Source organism: Manis pentadactyla, chromosome 9 (genome assembly GCF_030020395.1).
Source record: "Manis pentadactyla isolate mManPen7 chromosome 9, mManPen7.hap1, whole genome shotgun sequence".
Taxonomy (NCBI): domain Eukaryota; kingdom Metazoa; phylum Chordata; class Mammalia; order Pholidota; family Manidae; genus Manis; species Manis pentadactyla.
Window position 1 is genome coordinate 33,561,579 of NC_080027.1, and position 14,170 is coordinate 33,575,748.

The 14,170-nt window shown below is 35.2% G+C and overlaps 1 long non-coding RNA gene across 1 annotated transcript in view; it reads left to right on the plus strand.

The window, feature by feature from the left end:
- The window catches only part of LOC118917551 (uncharacterized), a 391,292-nt gene that overhangs the window by 224,946 nt on the left and 152,176 nt on the right, over positions 1 to 14,170 (plus strand). The window lies entirely within an intron of this gene.

The following is a 14,170-nucleotide window of genomic DNA, read 5'->3' on the forward strand; positions in this document are numbered from 1 at the left end:
CTGACCAATGTTCAATGTGCAACTTATATATAGAAGCAACTTATTGATAGAAGTCATCAATACTCTGTTTGCAAGCTAAATACTATTCCTCATGTGAATGAATATGAGATTATGTTTCTCAATGAGAGTCATTGTGTTCATCAAAGAAAATTAAACAATGCTCAGTGGAATTGCTTACATCAGTTTCACTGACACTGGTGACATCATTCAAACAAAATGCATGACTGTTGGCTTTAAGCAGAATATCCCCAGTTATCCCAGTACATTTATGTGAATGTAGCTATAGAACAAAATTAAACTGAACACTCACTGAGTAACAGAAGGGAGAATTAGGAAAACAAATGTGACAAAAATAATTTCCTGAAAATTTAAGGGGTGTTGATTAACTTGTGAATTCTCACTTTATTCAGTTGATTTCTTTCATATCTGTTTTAAATGTTTAAGGTCTTGGGGTAGAAATGCTTCTGGGGTACTAGATTTTTTTGAGAGGATAGTTAAGTGATAAAGGTATCAGTTACTTATTTAACAAGGGAAGACAGATCCTTCCTTCTGAAACATTTTTGAAGTCCCTGTATTTTTCCAGGCACACTTCTTTCCTTAATATCTAGATGAAATATTTTTTAACAACAATGAAAGGAATAAAACTTTTTTAGTCAGAACGGAAGGGAAGGAAAGGGAAGTTAGGACATCTCAGTCAGAGGGAGTTTTGTGATGTGTGAATGCTATTCATGTTTAGAGCATCCTCAATGGTAATGATAGAAGATACAGCCAGAAAAATAGTTTGGATACTATAAAAAAAGAAAAAAAATCTATGAATGTCATCCTAAGGCATTTGAATTTAAGTTTCTGAAGTGAAGTATTCATTACTCGTTTTTCCACAAGTTTCCAACATTATACAGAAAAGGCCGCAGCTAAAAGATCTGACTTAAGCTTCAAACTGTTGGTATTAATTAAGCTGTAGAAGTCATATAAGAAAATGGGAGGACAAAGAGAGAATTGTATGCACAGTGTATGAACTTAGCATTATTTAGAAAAAGTAAATTGTATTATCCCTATTTTACATTAGAGGAAACAAAATTAAGAGATATAACATCCTTTGTATAAATTGTTTTAGCTAGGGAGGAGCTTAACTTTGATCTATTTTTGTTTTTTAATAACCCAGTATCAAGTATTAGTAGAAAAGATAATGTATTAACTATCAACAATAAAAATAAATGCATAAAAATCAATAGATTTCCTTATGCCAGCAATACTGGTTACAAATAAAAATACTTAAAAATCTTATATGTAATTATGAAAAACTCTATAAAATACTTGGGAATTAATGCAAAGAGATTGGAATGAGACCTATATGAATGAAATAATAATAAAATATTAAGGAATATGAAACAGTTAAATTTGATTAAATGAACATATAGGCTATATTCTTTCATGGGAATATTCAATATCTTACAATATGTTAGTTATTTTACAACCTATTGTGATTTAAGAGCTTCTACAGGATTTTGGGGGGTAACTGAACAAAATTATTTTAACCTTAAACAAAAAACAACTTTTTTACTACCACTAAGAAAGAAGTTAAAAGTAAAACAATAGAACAAGGGTAACATTATAATAACCTCAAGGTGCTAAATCCATTCCACAGCTTTTAGTTTTTTAGCCATGAACATTTGATATAGCTGGTCTCTTCCTTCTTACTGAAGTGCTTTCTTCACTTCTAGAAAGTTTTCTTTTTTTCTACTCCTGACTGCTCTGTTACAAACTCTTCTGCTGGCTTCTCCTCATTTTCTTGCCAAGATATTAGAATGCCCCAGCACTCAGTCCCTAGAATTCTTTTCTTTCTGCCCTCATTATGGTTTAAACTGTTCCAATGGATTCATATTCTGTCTATTCTGTACAACTTCCAAATGTGTATGTCCTGATGGGACCTCCTTCTTATCTCCAAACACATACATCCAACTGCCTAGTTGACTTTTCTCCCTGGATTTTTAATAGACTCAGCTTTATGTGCCCCCAAATAGACCCTGATATTCCTTCAAAAATCTCTTTTTCCATAGACTCAGCAGGTGGCACCCCATTCTACCAGTTGCTCTGGATGAAATTCTTGAAGCTATTCTTGATTATTATCTTTTTCTTAAATCTCATATCCATTTCTTCAGTATATTCTGTCAATTCTATCTTCAAAATATATCCAGAATGTAACCTATTCTAGCCACTTCCATACCTACCATGAAGATCCAAGCCAACCATCATTTTCCATGTATGATTTTGATGACATTTTAACTGGTTTCCCTGCTTTTATCATTGCCTGCAAACAGACTATTTTCTACATGGTATCCAGAAAGATTGTTACACTTTTGCAACATACCATCTGTTGACTTCCTATTTCACACAGAGAAGCCAAACCAGGTTCCCAACAGTGACTTACAACCTATCTCATATGCCATTTCTTATATCTTCCCATTAGTTCAACATGCCCTTATCTCTTACTGAGACATGGTTGATTCAGGAATTTCATACTTGTTATTTGGTCTATCTAGAATGTGTTTCCCCTATATATCCAAATGATTCATACTCACATCTTTTTTTTTATATCATTAATCTATAATTACATGAAGAACATTATATTTACTAGGCTTCCCCCTTCACCAACTCCCCCCTACAAACCCCATTACAGTCACTGTCCATCAGTGTAGTAAGATGCTGTAAAATCACTACTTGTCTTCTCTGTGTTGCACAGCCCTCCCTGTGCACCCCACACGCTCTACATGCTAATTGTAGTGCCCTCTTTCTTTTTCCCTGTCCTTATCCCTCTCTTCCCACCCATCCTCCACAGTCCCTTTCCCTTTGGTAACTGTTAGTCCATTCTTGGGTTCTGTGATTCTGCTGCTGTTTTGTTCCTTCAGTTTTTTTTTGTTCTTATATTCCACATATGAGTGAAATCATTTGGTACTTGCCTTTCTCCGCCTGGCTTATTTCACTGAGTAAAATACCCTCTAGCTCCATCCATGTTGTTGCAAATGGTAGGATTTGTTTCTTCTTATGGCTGAATAATATTCCGTTGTGTATATGTACCACATCTTCTTTATCCATTCATCTACTGATGGACACTTAGGTTGCTTCCATTTCTTGGGTATTGTAAATAGTGCTGCAATAAACATAGGGGTGCATCTGTCTTTTTCAAACTGGGCTGCTGCATTCTTAGGGTAAATTCCTAGAAGTGGAATTCCTGGGTCAAATGGTATTTCTACTTTGAGTATTTTGAGGAACTTCCATACTGCTTTCCACAATGATTGAACTAATTTACATTCCCACCAACAGTGTAGGAGGGTTCCCCTTTCTCCACAACCTCACCAACATGTGTTGTTTGTCTTTTGGATGGTGGAGATCCTTACTGGTGTGAGGTGATATCTCATTGTGGTTTTAATTTGCATTTCTCTGATGACTAGCAATGTGGAGCATCTTTTCATATGTCTGTTGGCCATCTGAATTTCTTCTTTAGAGAACTGTCTATTCAGTTCCTCTGCCCATTTTTTAATTGGATTATTTGCTTTTTGTTTGTTGCATACTGACATCTTTAGAAGCTTTAATAGAATACCAGCTTTTTGATTGATCCCTGCTTAAAATTTCACGCCCTATGTCTTGCATATATTTTACTTATTTATTTGTTTAATTTTGAGCATATTATCTTTACCACTGGAAAGTGAGTTCTATGAAGGCAAGAATTTTTGTCTTTTTGTCTTTTTTTCCCCCTTATTGCTATTTCCTCACCTCCTAAAATAAAATACAGAAAGAAGAGAATGTAATTCTGCCTGGAGTAAGAATCTGGAGATTCATGATACCATGATTACAAATGATGATAATGATGATGATGACAATGCTATTTAGTGATCATTTATTAAGATCCAGGGTTCCTGCTAATCACTTTATATGCATTGCTTCATTTAACTCTCTCAAGAGTTAGAAAGAGACTAAGAGAAAACTTTCCTAGAAGGTAAGTGAATAATGTATTTCAGTAAAAAGGAAGGGATCAACTGTATCAAATAGTCCCGATAGCTCAGATAAACTGAACCGAGGAATAGATTTGGCACCTTGAAGTTAGTGAATTGGATCTCAGTTTTAAAGATTAAGAGACTGAACTTTACAAACATTGAATAGCACCCCAGAGAGAAAGGGGACAGAAATAGTCTGGAAAGCCAACACTCTTGTGTTCAAAGTCTGAGCTTATCACAAGTCAGCTTCAATTAATAATTTATCTCCTGGCCTAGAATCACTGTGACACAACCACAGACAGTGTTCATCCAGAAATTAGCTTTGTTTTCTAAACTCAGTTCTGCCGCTTGCCAGATCTTAGAGATATGTATACATTATGACCTTCCAAACAGCTCTCCAGATTACATATCTTTTTACTGTTTCACAGATGAACAAAGGAAAACATAGAACTACTAAGCATCTTGTTGCAGGTTCCACAGCTAGCAGATGTTTTAACTGTATTAAAATCCAAATGAAATTAACTCCAAACCTTATATGTGTCAAACTTTGTATTCTTATCACTACAGGAAAGTGTTAAAATGATAGGGATCAGACTAGTCCAGGAAGAAAATTTCATCTACAGATACCAGGATCCTAAATGGTCAAACTTACTCTCTTTATTCATTTATTTTATCTATTAGACCCCTAAAAACGTTTTAAATTTGGAATCCCTGGATCGGATGGTCTGAAGGAGCCTTTTGGTACTAGAGTACCCCAGTGTTCTGTAATGACGATACACACCCCTTGGCTTATAGAAGAGGGAGCTGAATCTTATCCAAGAAAAGTGTGCATCAGGTACAAGCTCTAAATCCGGGATTTGTGTCTCATTACCTGAATCTGACCTCCAAGAGGGAGGATTACATCTACATCTTCCCCATTCTCTTCATAATTCTTCATTCAATTAAAATCTCCAAAGATATACCTGGTGCTTTTCTAAATCCCTCTCAAATTGGCCAAAACATTATCTTCACTGGAAGATTGTCTTAAATCCTCACACCAAACAGCTTGGTTATGTACAGTAGAGAATATAACTCATCCCTTTGGTTTTAACAGCAATCTGCAAATGCTCATTTTAAACATGGTTTTCCAAAGGGCAGCCTTAACTATTTACAATACATTACACAGAATTGCTGCTTTCTGCATTTTTGCTGGGTGAAGAAATGGACAAAGATCATTTCTCCAGCCTAAATCTTCTATTCTGTTTTAAAGATAGCTTTCTCTGGTCAAGAAAAATAGAATGAACTCCTGCATGCAATAATGGAATATGTGGATACAAATCGTTCTCTGAGTGGACATGATTATTCACAGTATCCTCATATGAACAAGTGCCAGAGTTAGGTCCACTTTTGCTATTAAGTTTTCACTAGATTTAGTTCTTGTAAAAGGCTGAGTCCAGGTAAACTGTGAAGTCCTACAAAGAAAAGAGCTAAAATCCAGATATTTCATTGTAGTTTCTCTCTCTCTCTTTTTAACTTTCTCCTTAGAAATCAGAGGAAGACACTGCTTATTGTTTGATTAATTTTGAATCTAGTATTAACTGAATTCCAGTTACATGCAGTGGTTTAGGATTATATAATGAAGTTTCAAGATGGCATTTCTTTCCAAAGAATGTCTTAAACAAACAATACTGCTACAAATAAAAATTCAGACAAAAGCTATTCAAAATATATGCTATAGCATGCTACCTGTCCTTTTAGTTAGACCCCAGGAAAAAAGTTCCTATTGCCTGCAGCAATAATCTACAATTTTGGTTTCATTTCCTCTTTCAGTTTTTCAGACCTTATTCATTTTCTTGAGGCCACTTCCCAAAATAAACACCTACATAAGAGACATACTCTTAAGTAAACTCTACTTTTGCAGGGTATCATGTCTAAGCCTATTAATTTAGATTGTTGGTTTCTACAGCCTTTTTCCTTGACGGTTGCATCATGTAGAACACACTGCCTAGAATAGGAAAAACAAAATTCATGTCAGAGCTGTAATCTACTTCTGCATAGTCCTAATAAATGACTGTCTGGATGCAGAGCCCCAACTTTGCCATACCATTAACTTTCAGAGACCCACTATCCCTGGTTCTAATTTCTGTTCCTAAATTCTACCTTTTCCATGTCAAGAGAGTATTAAATATCAAACTTTAGCAGTGCTGGTTGTACTGCTGGTAGTATATCCATAGCTTTTGATTTAATAACTAGACTCCTTATTGGACCATGGCAAATATATTACATTATATTGCAAATATACTGGCAAGGGAGATAGAAGAAATTATAGTTGAGATGTTTAATATTGTTACTGTGGGAACTTATTCATGTAATGGTAGGTAGCAAGAAGTGGGCCTTTGAGGTACTAAATGTCCTTTCTGAAACTGCAGGCATCCCTAAAGATTACTCAGGAACCAATTTGCATGCACAAGGGGAAAGGGAAAGGGATCGCCCCATCCCACAATAGATCCATTTTCAAAAGCCTCATACTGGGGTTATAGATAAGCTTTATTGTGGGAGATGGAATAAAAGATTCAAGTATTTTAAAATGTAGAAAACTTTGACATAATAGAAAACTCACAACATTTAGAATCAAGCAGTGCTATTGTGTGATCTTAGGGAAATTACTTATCTTCATTGAGTATCATTTTTCTTGTGTATAAAATGGGAAAACATAATAGTAACTGCATTTCTGGGATGAAATGAAGATAGTACTCAGTCAATCGAGAAATATCTTTAGATGGGTGCCAAACACTATGCTAAGTGCTGGATAATTTACTACATACATCGTTTTGGCACATGTTTGTGGCTTAATGAATGGTTATTATGATGTTTATTTATGTAATTTGTTCATTCATTTACAAAAAACTTTTAATGTAACACAAATTTGTTATAGAAGTTTATCTTCCTTATCTTTTGTTTATTTCTCATTCAGTTCACAAATCATTATTCTTTTCTGTATGCATTCAGCTCACACATATGTGTTTAGTACCTACTATTTCAAGCAATGTACTGAGTCCTGGAAATACAAGAATGAGCAACATAATCATGGCCAAGCCTCACAGAGTGCACAACTTTGTGTGGGTGATTGAACCATGTAAATATTCTCTTATAATTCAAGATGATGAACAGAAGGTACTTGGGGCACAGGAGAGGGGATGCTTAACATAATCAGAAATGCTTTCTGGAGGATTGAAGTCTGAAGATGAGTGGGGTAAGGGAAATGAATTTTAGATAGAAGAAAATAGGCAAGCTCAGGAGTGACATAGCTACACAGAGGAGATGCTGGAGAGGATAAACAATTAGCCTTGGGAGCTCATAAATCATGCTCAGGAGTCTTGAGGGAATTGGGAAACTAGTGAAGATTTTCAAAGCAGGGAAGTGACATGGAAAATTTTCATTTTACAAAGATTACTGGCTGTGGTATAGAAAGGACTGGAAGGAAGAAAGAATGGCTATAGGAGGCATTTTTCTAAATCCTGTTCAAACATTGGGAAACTGGTATATAATGGAAAAAATGTGTAAAGATTCTGAATATACTAAGGCTATTCAAGATGAAAGAAATACTAAGATAAGGTAATTTAGAGATTGATTTCAAGACAAGGAAAGGAAAATATTATCAATAAAGTAGTGAATCATATCATTCCCCAGCTTAAAGATTTTAATGGTGTTATTTAAAAAAATTTAGTTCTTACATTTTTTTTTCCTGAACTTAACATTCAGCCTTGTGTTATACATCACATCCCCTTATCACTTTCTCAAAAATTCCTGAATTCATTATGAATTTTTCTGTCTGTTTACATGATTTGGCTGATCCATCATTCTGCTATTATCTTCAAACTCCTTCCACCTATCAAAATTCCTCCCATTCTTCAAGAAACATATCCCAAATGTTACTTTTTAGGTGAGTTATTTTTTTTTTATCTGTTCACATTATTTCCACAGCAATGTGTATGTCTTTTATTGCATAGGACCATACTTCGTTCATTTCTGAACACTTCCTAGGACCTTATGCAAAATCTTTATCTGAATAGTACTGGTGTTCAGCAGATGTTTGGAAAATGAGGTGAATAATACCGATGGCATCATATTTGTTTCCTGGTAACTAATAAGGAAAATAAGAACATAAGTTAAAAAGAACCCAGAAGAAAAACAGAATCATCAATCCAGAGAAACATTTTGAAGGAGTGAGAAGAGGGATGATTAAGATTCCATTATCAACAATAAAAATAAAAAGTAAAAATGAACACTAAACCTCTAAAAATGCAATCTGTTAATACCATGGGCAGTTAATTGCTTAGTATATGTCATGCTATGGGTATTAAAATTAAGCCTGCTTTAAAATCTTTACTTTCGATCAAACAAAATCTGTAGAAAGACAATCTTTATACCACTTCACCTCTGCAGCTTCTTTATCCACAGTTTATTATTATATACCCAGGTTGATACAATTGAACACTGTTTTCAAAAAATGCAATACTTTGGTGTGAAAAAGGCAGTGCTAAGAATTGGACTTCTGATGAAACTTTTTTCCCTTTCACATACAAAACTGAAAATAAATGCTATGTATCACTGGACTTTTTCTTGAATATTTCCTAGGAGTAAAGTTAAGTAAGTGTGACCATAGTATATAGGATCATAGCAATACCAGATTGTGAATTTTCCCACAATAAATCTCTTTCTCCATTCCTAACAAACACCTCTCTCCTGTTGATGACTTAGAGAAAGCAGTAGGTTTATGCATATGACAAATCAAATAATTTGACTACAGCATTTAGAAATCCTATCATTAACTAAAGTTTATTTAATATATAGTAGTATTGCTTAATATATAGCAAGAATAAATAAAAAATGTATATCCACTGTTTTCAGTAGAGTGATTCTATTTCACTATTTAAATGATCAAATATTGATCTTAACATTACTTCCAAGTTCACTCATACCTAAGAAAGGTGTATAAAATTAGACACAGGGCAACTGTGGTCAGAATTATAGACTTACACTCAGAAAAACCTAGGCAAGTTGACCTGTTCTTGGCCACTGATTGTAGGTCTTTGCCTTACCTTATTCTTACATGTCCCAAGCTATATAGCAGAAATATCATTGCAAATCTCAAAGTACTATAAAATAAATGTTTGATCTCTGCGTTTTTGATCAAGGATATTGCTTTATAAAGCATAGTATTTTAAATAATTTTAAGTATATCTAAGAGTTTTCAATATTTGGTGTTTTGAGATTCACAATGACAGGGGCTATGTCTTATCTATCTTTATTTACTTATAGCTATTGAATGTCTACTATGTGCTAGATCCAGGTTCAGGGACTGCCACCCAAACTCCCAGGGAAGGGAAGTCCTTGCTCTCCAGGTGCTTACACTCTGACATTCTCTTTGGAAGGACACATTCAATAAGCAGAGAAACAAACATATGGGCAAGATTTCAGATAGTGATGAGTGTTCCAAAAGATTAAAATGGTGTATATGATACAGAGTTACTAAACGTGTAGCAGTGGGGATGGAGAGTTCATTAAGATTAATGGTCAGGAAGTTTCTCTCTGAAGAGATGACAGTTTAGCTGGAACCTTAATGATAGAAAGAAATAAGCCATATCAAGACCCAGGGATAGTTTTCCAGCCAAAGAAACACCAAAAAAGATCCTAAGCTGGGAACTCATATGGAATCTTGGAGAAATGAAAGAAGGCTAATATGACTAGAGTTTACTGTTCATGGTAGCTTTATTCTTAGAATAAATGCTGCATGAGTTGAAAATTTAGAAGATTGCTAAATGTGTGTTTTCTTCATTTTAGCTTGTTGATGTTACTATAATATGTAGATCCTATTTAAAAACAAACTACTTGTTGAGAATGGGTATATAGGTGACACAAGTGTAAATGATCTGTTAATTTGATAATTATATCTGTAAAATTTTTAATATACACTTACACATTGATGTCATACATAGTCTTCTGCTTGCTAAAAGATAATATCTAAATTTTATAGATGGACAAACTATAGTCTAATGATTAACTGTTTGATTTAAGCCAGCCAGTATGCAGTTGTGGAAGAATGCAGATGTTTGGATCTGAACAAATCAAATTTTAATACAGCTGTGTCTCATACAAATTGTGTGGCTTTGAGAATGTATCTTACCTCTTTCATCTTAATTTATTAAAGTTTCTGTAAGTATTAAAATAAATGACACATAGAATTTATATATATATTTTTTTCTTGTAGTAAACATTATTTCCTCAAAGACGATATCCTTCAATAATAATATCCTTCTAATATTAACTGATTCTTACCATATGTCAGGTATAATTCTATTCTAAAACCTTTATATCCTCTGTCTACTAATTCATTTCATCTTTATAATAACTCTGTGAGGTAAATACTATTTCTAAAAATAAAATGCAGTAATGAAATAAATTGAATTCTGTTCAACCAACATGTTCTGCAATAATGTTCCACCACAATTCAATACAAGATGTGGTAGAATCTATAAAAATTACTTCCTGCTACTCTAATTCCATGTCTGTGTATTATATTTCCCCCATCTCTGTGGTGGAGCTCTCAGCACAGCAGTTAGTAAAAGCCTTCCTCCCTGCCCTGTAACTCTTACCAATTTTACTTCTCAGTCATTGCTGTGATCTCCTGCTGCTGTCTAGATCAGATCCAAACTCTGTTCCCTTGACATCAAAGTCAAAACACAGAATACTCCTTTTTTTCTTGTCTTATAGTTTGTCTTTTCTTATAACCAAGACGTACTTAAAAGTCTGCCTGATTTCCAAGTGGGCAAAATTAGTCATTCTTTTCCATAGCATATTTCAGGGATCTGTATTAAAATGATGCTGTAACTTTATAATGGGTACATTCTGAAGTTGGAATTAGAATGTAGTTTTGTACTGAGATAATGGTTCATGGGTAAGCATTGGCATTACCTAAGAGTTTGTTAGAAATGCAGAAACTCAGGCACTACCCTAGGCTTATTGAATCAGAATTTGCATTTTAGCAAAAACCCCCAAATGATCCTATTGACGTCAAAGATTTAACACACCAGTCTAGAGGATTGAGAGGATAAAATCTGAGTCAAGTGAGCAGATAATAGGATGTCAGAAAAAGCTTTTAAAGGAGTGAATTCTGCCAACATGAATGAGATGACCATAACCCCCTTTTACAAGGACTGAAGCTTGGATAATCATCTAGTTTTTTATGGGTGTAAATGAATTTTTGTCTGACCGTAATCTTACAGGGCATTTGATATTATTGCCACCTTTTAATAATAAGGATGAGGAAGCTGAGACCTTGGAGGTTATGTGACTTCCCAGAAGTCACACAGTAAGTAGGTGACAGGCCTGGATTCAAGATCAGACAGGTTGGCTCCAAGCCCAAGTTCTTAATTATTACCCTGTACTGCCTCTTTTTGAATAGCCTATTTTCACCTTCATTGACCAGCACTGCTCTTGGCCTTTCATAGGTGAGCATTCACTAATTCAAAATGAATGAAGCCTAAATTGAGGCAAATGAATGCATACTTTTCACTGCCACTGGTGAGCCTATCACTGCTTCTCCACTATTGTCTCTGAAGAATCAGCCTGAATAATAAGGGGTCAGTGAACTCATCAGTGCCTATCTTTTTGCTACTTTGATTTTACCATCACTGTTCTTCAAAATCCTAAATCCGCCTCAGAAGCAGGCACCCTATAGTTCTTTTGAGTTGAAGTCACTGTCTGTATCTTCAGCAAACATGAAAACAAGCTGAGTGAATAGTAGGTGTCCAGCCCTGTAATAGATAGTTTAGATATATTATTTAATGTTTACTGAGGGAGACATTATTGTCTCCATTTCACAGGCAATCAGGTCAAATTCAGAAAGGTTAAGTAAAGTCAGACAGGACTAGAAAGTCATGTTTGGTTCTAATTCTTTCTGTTTCTAGAAGTAGAGTTATTTTAAACATTTGATATTGACACATGCCTTTTCTTATTATTGGATGGAATCAACCTTGAAATCCATATTTCTGAGAGATCAGGGTTTTGTTTTGTTTGGGTTTAGTTTGTGATTTTGAATATTTCCCTACTGCGATCCATGAAATTTGACAGTTCTCAAATTTTAAGCATTCAGAATAACTTGGGAGACTTACTGATGACTGGACCCTATCCCCAGAGTTTCTGAGTTAGCAGGTCTGTAGTGGAGCCTGAGAATTTTCATTTCTAACAAGTTTCAGGTGACACTGGGGCTACTGGCTGTCACCATACTTTGTGAAGCACTGTAGGAAATAAATCTTCCTAATTCTTCATATATCCTATGGTAGTTTTTATTCCCACTCTGTCTGACATAGATTATAAGGTGGTGTCCATAGCAGAATCACTAGACAAGAGTGAATTTGAATCCCTGTTTCACACAGGCATAATGTGATCAGATAGGGATATGGGAAGTGGCATAGAGGACCAATTTCCCCACAGTCCCTTCCAGGGAAAATAGCCCTTCCATTCTTTAATTAGAGTACCATGATAATTTGTACCATAATAATATATCATCCTCTTCCTTCTGCTCTGAAAGATGGAATCATTCTATGAACCTGACCTAACAAGCCACATTCTCTCTTGTCAGGAACTAGTAGCAGTTAACATTATTGAATAAAGTAAAATCCTTGTATTTATGGCATTCCTGATGGATGTTTTTTGCTTTATTTCATGTCATACACATCCTGTAAAGGAGGTACTATTATCTCTACCTTAAAAGGCAACAATTGAAGTTTCAAAATACCAAATAACTTCATCAGGTTTCACAACTAATAAATGGTTTGGCTGAGTTCCAAGCTCAGATATTTTTTTCACTTGAAATAACTTTCTTCTAACCAAAGTGTGTTGTTACTTTGAAAACTAGTCCTACTTCTCAGAAGATAGTCCTCAAAAAGAGTGTTCACAGGTGTGGAGAGTGTAATTGGGAAACAGAACAGTCGTCTTTAGCTCTTGGAAAATCACAAGTATATGAGGGTATAAAAAAGCTTTTTTTGTCTACACTTAGAATTTACTTATCTGTTACCATGTCTATGTATCTACATCTCTATGAGAAAAATATACCACCAAACTCAGTAGCTTTAAACAATAACAGCTACTCATTATCTTTTATGACTGGGTTGACTGGGCTCAGCTGCGAAGTTCTGTTTTAGGTTGCATTGGCTGAAGCTGGAGTCCCCTGGGACACTCAGCTGGCTGGAACCTCCAAGAGAGCTCACTCACATGGCTGGCAGTCAGGTTTGGGTGATTATCTAGAGCACCTCAGTTTTCCTCATTGCAACCTCTCTACATGGGTTGGGCTGCTTAGATCATAGAAGTGGGATTCCACAAAAGAGAGAATTAGAAATAGAAGCTGCATACTTCTTAAAAGCTCACCTAAAGTTCACTCTGTCATGTTTGCCTCATTCTATTAGCACAGCAAGTCACAGGCCATCCCAGAGTGAAGAGGTGGGGCCACAGCAAATTTGGGCCAATTATAGTCCATCACAGTCTGCCTTCTAGTCATAAAATATTCACATTTCTTTAGAAATGTAAAGTATACTAACCCTGTCTCTTGAGACCAAGACCACCAAAAAAGTCTTGTTCCATTACAGCATCAGTTTCATGTTTAAAGAACAAGATTTTCATCTAAATCATGTCCAGTTATGGATGGGGCTCCTCAGGGTTGGCTTCAATGGTATTTTTTGTTTTGCTTTTGGTATTTTTTTTTTTCCAAATGCAGAGAATTGTGGTCTAAAAAGACAAGTTATTTGCTCTGACAAACAAAAACATAATTGGAAGATAGTGATAGAATAGCCCCAGTGGACACTGGGATAGCAAACACACATTTCCACATCCTACTGGCAGAGAATGCATGTATATTAGGGACCCAGCTTACCCTCTTGTGTAGTTCTCTGGAGTTCTAAGCTCTGCCCTGTGAGTCATGCTTCCTTTTCTATAAGAAATGGTTCATACTTGCAGCTTAGAAGCTGCTCGCCTATTCTCTGCCCACAGATAGATGGAGGCCTCAAGTTGTCTTCTCATTTTGAATTCTTTTCCTTTTAAATTCATGCTGGGTTTGCTTCTGCTAGTGTCCTCTCCTAACTGCTTTATGTATGTTCCATGAATGAATCAAAACTTAATAAGGAATAGCTTACTCTTGCTTA